The sequence below is a fragment of the Triticum dicoccoides genome, chromosome 4A, assembly GCF_002162155.2.
Source record: "Triticum dicoccoides isolate Atlit2015 ecotype Zavitan chromosome 4A, WEW_v2.0, whole genome shotgun sequence".
Lineage (NCBI taxonomy): Eukaryota > Viridiplantae > Streptophyta > Magnoliopsida > Poales > Poaceae > Triticum > Triticum dicoccoides.
The window spans coordinates 678,395,492-678,404,042 of record NC_041386.1 but is presented as its reverse complement, the minus strand read 5'-3'; the positions used below and the strand labels follow the sequence as shown (position 1 = coordinate 678,404,042).

The 8,551-nt window shown below is 48.5% G+C and overlaps 2 pseudogenes; both read right to left on the bottom strand.

Annotated features, from left to right (window-relative positions):
* Positions 1 to 1,541: 1,541 nt before the first annotated feature.
* On the bottom strand, positions 1,542 to 2,083 carry LOC119284063 (annotated as a pseudogene).
* Positions 2,084 to 7,214: 5,131 nt separating this feature from the next.
* Positions 7,215 to 7,639, bottom strand: LOC119284062 (annotated as a pseudogene).
* Positions 7,640 to 8,551: the final 912 nt, after the last annotated feature.

Here is an 8,551-nt window from a genome sequence, read left to right as displayed (position 1 = left end):
GGTAGGACCGGAGGGTCGTGTCGGTGGTAAGAAGCAAGGCGATGGCGATGCACAAGAAAACATGGTTGGCGAACAGGACGATGTCTTGCTGTCGGGGCCGAGCAATCCTTTGGTTAGCCCGGGAGCCCCATCGAAGAAGAGAAGAGCAGGGAAGCTGAAAAACGCAAGATATCGGGCGCCTTGTGATGCCACTTCATTTATTCACGAACAAATTAAGTTACTCTTTATAGAACACACATTGCTAGAAACACGAGCACGTGTAGCCAATTTTGTGGTAGTGGATGCTGTCTAGACCGTCACCACTCTTGGCGGTGTAGATGGAAAGGTTCACATTGGAAGGGTAGTGATGGTATCCTTGCTAATATGAGGCTCTATGGGATGAAGTTGATCCTAGCATTGTGATGAACAACACGTCCCGTAGGACTGCCATCAGAACACAATGTTCCATAATGACATCGACCCATCCTCTCATTCTCGGTGCCTCTTATTCTATAAGGTTCTTCACACACTCTTATTTTGTCCTTCTCTTCTCTCACCAACCTGCTAGCTAGCACCCACCCCTTCTCATTTGTGGACTGCTCAGATGATAGTACTCCTCCGATCAAGATTATATAGAGGATGCATCAATTAATTCGGATTGGAGGGAGTAGCAGAAATGGTTGTTTTGTGTACCACTTTTATTGGGAGACTTCATGCCAAGCGTCGGTATACCCGAGTAAAGATTAAGCAGTAGTTTTATATGCTTGTTGGATGAGTACATAGGAGTACAGTTATGCATTGATTCCTATCGAACAAACGTTATTTGTTTATAAGATGCTAGAGTACCCTCCATTTGATAGCAATTGTGTGTGCTACCCTTTTTGTGTCGTCCGACTAATTTACAGTTTTGCGGTTTTGGTTGTTTGCGCTCGACCAACTTTTAATTCATTTGACACGTTCAGAGAAGGTTCACAAGTGAAAGGCAGGTGGGGATGGTTAAGCATGGGTCCTTGAAATGAGATGATTTTGCTTCAGTTTAACTATGAGAAAATGTTGTGCGAGCGGCCCGAGCGGTAAAGTATAGCTACTAATCCCCTCCTGCCCCTTCTCTTCTCGATCTCCATCGCCTGGTCACCACGGCCTTTCGTCCCACCTCACTTCGTTCTCCATAGTCAATCTCTTCCTAGCACCGCCCCAACGAGACAGCGTAACCCTCCCAACGGTACTAGCTTATGTTTCAGTCTTTGGATGAAGATCCAATGGACAGAAAAAAGAAATGACTGACACCAGAAAAAAATATCGGGCACCTGTCACAAAGGTGCTCTTTTCTTTCTAATCATTTTCGCAGCATCATTGGTGTTGCGCTGGCATTGCAGTTGCATATATACATACAACGACATGTACATATCTCGAGCTTGTAGGACTATCTGACAAGTACGTATATGTATCGTCCCTTGGCCGAACTGTACCTAACTCTATGTGCTGATCATATATGCGTCAAGTTCTGACTTCTGAGTGATTCCGACCATTTTTACTGTTTTACAGCACTGCTTTCACTCACATCAAGACCTGACACTGCTGAGTGAAGAAGCAGATGATGATCTGATCTCTGCCATCCCCTGTTGGAGCAAAGGAAGAAGTTGCGAGAGCCCAGGTCCAGCACCTGCTCTCAGGGTCCAGAGCTGCACGCATGCCCAACACAGTATTTCATCGTCAGTGATCGATGCAGCTCGAAGTTGGACTCGAGAACCAATCAATGGATCAATGGAATACGTCACAGACGGCTTGTTACGTATACGTACGTACCATCAAGGGCGTACTTGGAGAGGTGCAGCTCGAACCACGCGGCCGTGTCGGTGGCGCTGTCATCGGCAGGGAGCGGCGGCCTGCGCCCCTCCGCGGCATAGGCGGTGACGGCGGCACGCACGAGGTTGGCCATGGTGGCGTCGGCGGCCAACAGCACGTGCACTGGCCACAGGCTCTGCTCCACAGTGACGTTCAACAGCAGCCATGTCAGCCGTGGCGCGGGCCTCTCCGACAGGGCGGCCACCGGGTGGTCCAGCAGCGCCTCTACCGCGGTTGCCATGGGCACGGAGCTCCTCATGGCCAGACGTAGAGAAATCAATCAAGATCGATACCGACGGTGCGCAAAGCCGTGGCTTCTAGACAAGAGAGAGAAAGAGAGAGACGAACTGTAGTCTGGCTGACGGCCCACCTGACACTGACAACCTATCCGAGCCGTCGATTAGACCGGCCGCCGGTGGTCCAGTCCGGACCGGACCGGACAGTGCAGCGGTCCTGATTTCGGGGACCGGACCAGCGGTTCTCACGGTCCCGGCGACGTCCAGTCACTGCCATATGAGCCCAAGATGTCGGAGAGGTGGTCGGAGAAGCAGCAAAGTGGCCGGAGCCGGAGAAGACGCACCTGATGCGCGGCGGCGCTAGGGAGAGACACAGGAGGGAGAGGGAGGAGCACGGCCGCGGAGAGGCGGAGCAGCCGCGCTAGGGAGCGGCTGCGCCGTGGAGAGGGGAGGCGAGGACGAGGGGGCGGCACGACTGTCAGCCATGAGCATGCGCAAGTTTATTTTTAGCAGTTTTTTCCGTTGCATGCAAGTAATTTAGGACATGTACAATGATTGATACGATTGCATTATCTTAAGTCTTGCATGTAATTTAGAGATAACAAAAGAAAGCCTTCTACAATGGGTCATGTCTTAGTCTTATCTTCAATAACTAGTTATTTCTAAAAACAAGGTGAGACATATTGTGCTAGGAGTTCTTATGAGTTCTCTCTCCTCCACCTCATTATTTATCCTACGTGGCACTCCTAAGATAGCATCATTGTACATGCCCTTAGCGCTTGCATGAGCCCATGATTTTCCTTCTATGGGCCTTGCCGTGAGTGGTGGATTAATTCTGACGTGAAGTTAGTTGTGGGATGACACCATGATTGTCAAATCGAACCATTTTTCTCTCGTTCCTTCTGTTTTCTACAGGTTCGACTGAATAAAAGGAAACTGCGTCACGGCCTCACGGGATGGCGCCTGGTTATCGGATCGAACTTATTTCCCTCGTTAGTGGCAAATAAAGGGAACGGTAGCGAGGAGTTGTCGTGGGAAGGCGCCTAAATTATCGGATCGAATCGTATTTATCTCGTTCTCTCTATTTTCTGTCGACAGATTAAAAGGAAAACAAAACGGTAGGGCGTGACTGTCTCTTGCCCTTGTGTGACTCTGAGATAATCACGGGTGTGTTGGCGTGTTCTTCCTATTTTTTGTTCTCTTCTACCTCACGCGCGACATGAGTTTTCTTCTCTGTTCAATTGAATAAAAAGAAACAAATCAAAGAGGGGCGCGCCCGCACGGGAGAAGGACGGCGGGGCGTGGTCGTCGGTCACCCGGCACGCGGATCTGGCCGGCCAGAGCTTGGTGACCACGATGACCAGGAACGGCCTGGAGTGCGCTTCGGTCCGCTCGGTAGGACCGGTCAAAGACCGGACCGGACCAGACTAAGAAAATTTCGGGCCCATATTTTGTAATCGGACCGGCTAATTTTTTCAACGGGCCAGGACCGGAGCGGCCACGAGCGGGCCGAAAAGCCCGCTTGCTCCGTCCAGCCTGAAACTGTTGAGTGGTGGGCAGTGGTAGTGAGCAAATATCGATATGGTGTTGGTTGCGGTCGCAGGTGGAACACGATGATTGAATAGGTGGAGAGAGGGAAGAGAAGGCCATGTGGCGAGGAGTAGGCATTATGATGGCATGCACGACGGCGCCGATGGAGTTCAAACGGGGGAAGCGCTAGCTGACTCTGGCTACGCGTTGATTGGTGGTCGTTACGTGCTACGATTGGGGGCACGGCGGCCGGGGCAACGAATATACGTTCAGGTCTTCCCGAAGGCTCGAACTGAATCCCACTACGAAAACGGCCCATGATCGATCGCCTATAACTGAAAAAAGGCAGGGCAGGCTACCATGTCTCGGACTTCAATTGAACTTTCAGTTCTAGGCGTGTTGTTTTCTTTCCCTTTCAAAATGTCCTTTTGGTATCTTGTAAGACTTCTGTTACTAGTCATCAGCCCGTGCAACACGGGCTAGGGATTTTGAAATTTAAATAGCATATGTTTCTGAATAACTTCTGTTACACATAAAAATTTGTAGGTAGGTAGCATGATCTTTTGGCGTATTTTTAAATACATTGAAAGTTGAAACATGGCATCAGTGCACAATCGTAAAACAGCATTTTCTCAAGGTGGTCATTGAATAAACATTGCACATGACATTCATCAATATACTTGTGTTGTGATTTAAAAAAATGTTGCAAAGTGAAAATCAGAACCTTTGAATCTTTACAAAAGTGGATACATCCACAACCGCATTAGAGTACACAATCGGCTATTTCAATTGGAGGTTGGATCTATTCGAAGACTGGAATCCAACTTTTAATATTTTCCGGATTAACATTGTTGTGTGGGCTTCATTGTGCAGCTCCCTTTCTCTACTAAAACATATCAAAAATCTGCTTGGATGCACATTGCCCTCTTAGAGAAAATCAGTAGCTAAGCACATGAATAACTAACTTTACTCTATGACATTTTGTTGATTACCTCAAACACATGCATTTGAATAACACAATTTCCCTTTACCTAGAATGGAGTTAATTATTAGCAACATTTTACTAAAGATGTTCCAAATCATCACTTAATCTTAGTATACATCTTGCAAGATTACATAGCCCACTGAGTTTATATTATATCTTTTTTACTGATTATCTATATAACAACATAGTTGCAAATGGTTCCGCGGCAACGCGCGCGGATTCATCTAGTTTCATACGAACTTATAGCTAGTGGTGGAAAAACTGAGATAAGATCTTACTGGCATAAATAACTGACTCTTTGTTACTCACCGTACCGGTAAGATTACATTAATACTTGTTTAAGCATGCATAAAGTTATGTGTTATTTCTTGCTGCCGGTAGGCAACTACTATCTCTGTACCTAAATACTTGTCATTGGAGAAAAGCAATACAAATTCCCCAGCGACAAGTATTGTGGTACAGAGGAAGTAGTACGTAAAAGAAAACCTGTATAGCATTGTGTGATCGTTCAAAGTACCCCCACATCAGCAGGGATAAAACGAACACGATAGTCTGGCAGATAAAAAAGGGTTTTTGTCTCCCCCGTCACTCCGTCGCTCTCCTGGGTTCAGCTACAGTCCAGAACCCACCGGGCTGTCAAAGGAGCCTGTCGTGAAAGTGAGTGTCGCCGCAGCTTGATGTGGTAGATGTAGAGAGAAATGGCCATTTCTTTCCCGCAGTCTCCTAATCCCAGATTGTATTTCATAGCCTTCTATTTTCTTCTTCTACCATGTTTCCCCTGAGCTCGCTTCTATGCTTCTCCTCACATGTTACCTATTTGATTGCATCAAAAGAAGTTTGTGCCAGCCCGTAGCTTATGCAGCTTGCCACTCCTTCGGTGCATATTGAGCAACATATATGTACCTGAAATTATTGGTACCTTGTAAGGTGGTTGACGAGTATGTACTATACTTTATACCGATATTATGACGGTATGTAGTACACTTGTTAATATACCAGTGACCTTTTAGAGCATCTCTAACCGATTTCTCAAAAACATTGAGAGGAGCAAAATAGGGAATTAATCGTACCTAACCGATCCGTCAAACTGTTCAGATTGATTAATTTTACTCCTCGACTGGAAAAGTGAGCCCAAAACTCTCGAATATATTCGCCCCGTGTCTCCGAGAGCACAAGTTTCGGCATCCTCTCTTCCTGTTCGAGCGGCCACCACTTCCCATCACCACCGCCACCACCGATGCCCCTGGTTCCAGCCGGAATCCACAAGCAAGATTCTTCTGCCACCCTGCCAACCGCCGCCGCCGCCGGCACGGCGCCGCCAGAAATGACTCTCGCGCCGCCAACCGCACAACGAAGAGGTTAGGTACCAAAAACCTCATTCGGGCCACCACACCAACAACCCACATTGATAGCAAGGTCGGTGGCAAGGCCACATCGTCTCCAGTGATGGCCGACAGCGGCCGGGACATCGCTCTCCGAGGAGGTGGTTCAGAAGAATAAGAAGAAGAAGAAGGCTCCGGTGCCTCGTCCTCGCCTGGCGCCTCATACCCCGTCTCTGGCCACCGCTACACCCACTCGTCCAGCGCGTCGGGCCACCGCTGCCTTCGCCATGGCCTATGCCATTAAGGTTGACGTTCCCATGGAGACACACGCAATCAAGCGTGAAGGCACCATAAGAGTCAATGACACACAACTCTTGCCAAGATGAAGATATTGCTTTGTGTCATGCTTGGCTGAACGTGTAACTTGATACACCAACCTTAGAACGTGTCTGCCTGATAATGGCGTTCGCCAAACGTCACCGTGTGCCTCGTGCATCTGAGATGTTCAGGCGTGCACTGCATGCTTTTGCATTTTTAAGCAAGGAGAATATGGCCTGGAGCACTTGAAGGAAACTTTGAGGTGGAGATGCTGAGCTGGGCATCTCTGTTTCTAAGTCTCCAACAGTGCCGAACATGCCTAATGTCGTGCTGCAGAAAAAGTCAAGAGTACTTGATCTTTGAATTTGGGTTTCGAACCGCGCATCCGGCATTAATCGCTCACTGTCCAGTAATGCTCTGTTACAAGGCAGCTCAGGCCCCGGTACTATGTTGTCAAGTTTCTCAAAAAAAAAAGGATTGCTAGATCATGAAGGAGATTACTAGTGTGCAGTCATGGTGACTGAGAAGACATTTTTTTTTTGCAGGGAACTGAGAAGACATTCATGGAGAAGTTCTTCCCTCACAAGGAAGAAGCACCACACCTTGCTGAAGACAATACAACAGCTTGCAGCAATACAATCTTTCACTCAACCCAATGGTACTAGCTTATGTTTCAGTCTTTGGATACAAATCGAACGGACAGGGAATTTTTTTTGGCTGAAACCAGAAATTTTCAAGCGCCTGTCACATACTACTCCTTTTTTTCTTATTGTTTTGGCAGGATCATCGGTGTTGCACAGCATCATCTGTATACATACATACAGCGACATGTATATATCTCGCGTTCTTTTAATTAGCACAGCATCACCTGTACGTATATGTAGAATGTCTTTGCCAAACCGTACCTAAACTAACACTACGTACAGTAGGATCGGACGTTAGTCCCACTGTACACAACCATTCATTCCGACCAATTTTTACGGCACTACTTTTCACTCTTTAGACGTCAAGACATCTCTGCGTCCTCCTGTTGGAGCAGAGGAAGAAGTTGCGAGAGCCCACGTCTACCACCTTGGTCTCCTGTTCCAGAGCTGCACGCATGCCAAACACAGTATCTTATAGTCAATGATGGATGCAGCTCGAAGTTGGACTGGAGAACTAATAAATCGAACAATGGAAGACATTACGGACGGCTTGCTATGTATACGTACCGTCGAGGGTGTACTTGGAGAGGTGCCCCTCGAACCGTGCGGCCGGAGTGTGGCGCCGCTATCGGCGGGGAGCGGCGGCATGCGCCCCTCGGCGGCATAGGTGTCGACGGTGGCACGGGCTAGGTCGACCACGATGACGTCGGCGCCCAGCCGCAAGTGCACCGGCAAAAAACTCCGCACTGCCGCGGCTGGCACGTGCACTGAGCTCCTCATGGCCGGCCGGGACGGAGAGAGAAATCTATCAAGAGTTCAAGATCGATATCGACGGTGCGTACGTACGTGGCTTCTAAAGGAGCGAGAGACGAACCGTTGTGTGACTGACTAATGTTTGCATGAACACTTGTTGGAGTTGTGTCGAATATAATGTATAAGGTAGGTTACAATTGGACTTGTAGTTGTATTGTGTTTAGATAGGATATGGAGTCGTGTCCAAATAGGACACTTGTATCCTAGGCCTCTCATATATAGCGGGGCTAGACACACGATGTAACCTATGCCAACATAAAAGCACAGGCGCGCAAGGGGGAGCCGGCGGCGTGTGTCGGCGCCCGGGTGGCCGGTGTGCGGTTTTGTGACGGTATCACGGGGAGGAGTGCCTGTAGTCAGGCCCCGGGAATGTAGCCATATCGGTTAACCTAGTTAACAAATCTCGGTGTCGTGCCTCGTGTGATTGCTTGGTTTTCGGATGATCGACGGTATGCCTTGAATTTATTCTAACAAGTGGTATCATGAGCTAGGTTGTCGAGAGGTTGCTGTAGACTGTTGATCAAGAGGAAAAGCTGCGATGGTGGGTCTTGAAGAGGCGTCGTGTTCTGTTGACGGTCCACAACAGATAAGGTCTGATGTGAAGGTCAAGAACGGTCGTGACACGGAGGCCAAAGCAGCAGGCAGTCACCAGGGCGGGTCAAGGCGTGGAATTTTTTTTCTGCAGGACGGCTGTATTCTGGTTTTCTGGGTGCTGGGTGGCCGAGAAGGTAGCGGCCAGGCATGGCGCGCAAGGCCCATGCGGTGCTGCTGATCCTGGACGTGCACGTCATGTATACGTGTGCCTTGCTTGGTGTTGTGCAGACACGTGATTTGTTTTGTGAAAAAAAGGCAGCATGTAATTGGTAGTACGTGGCTTTG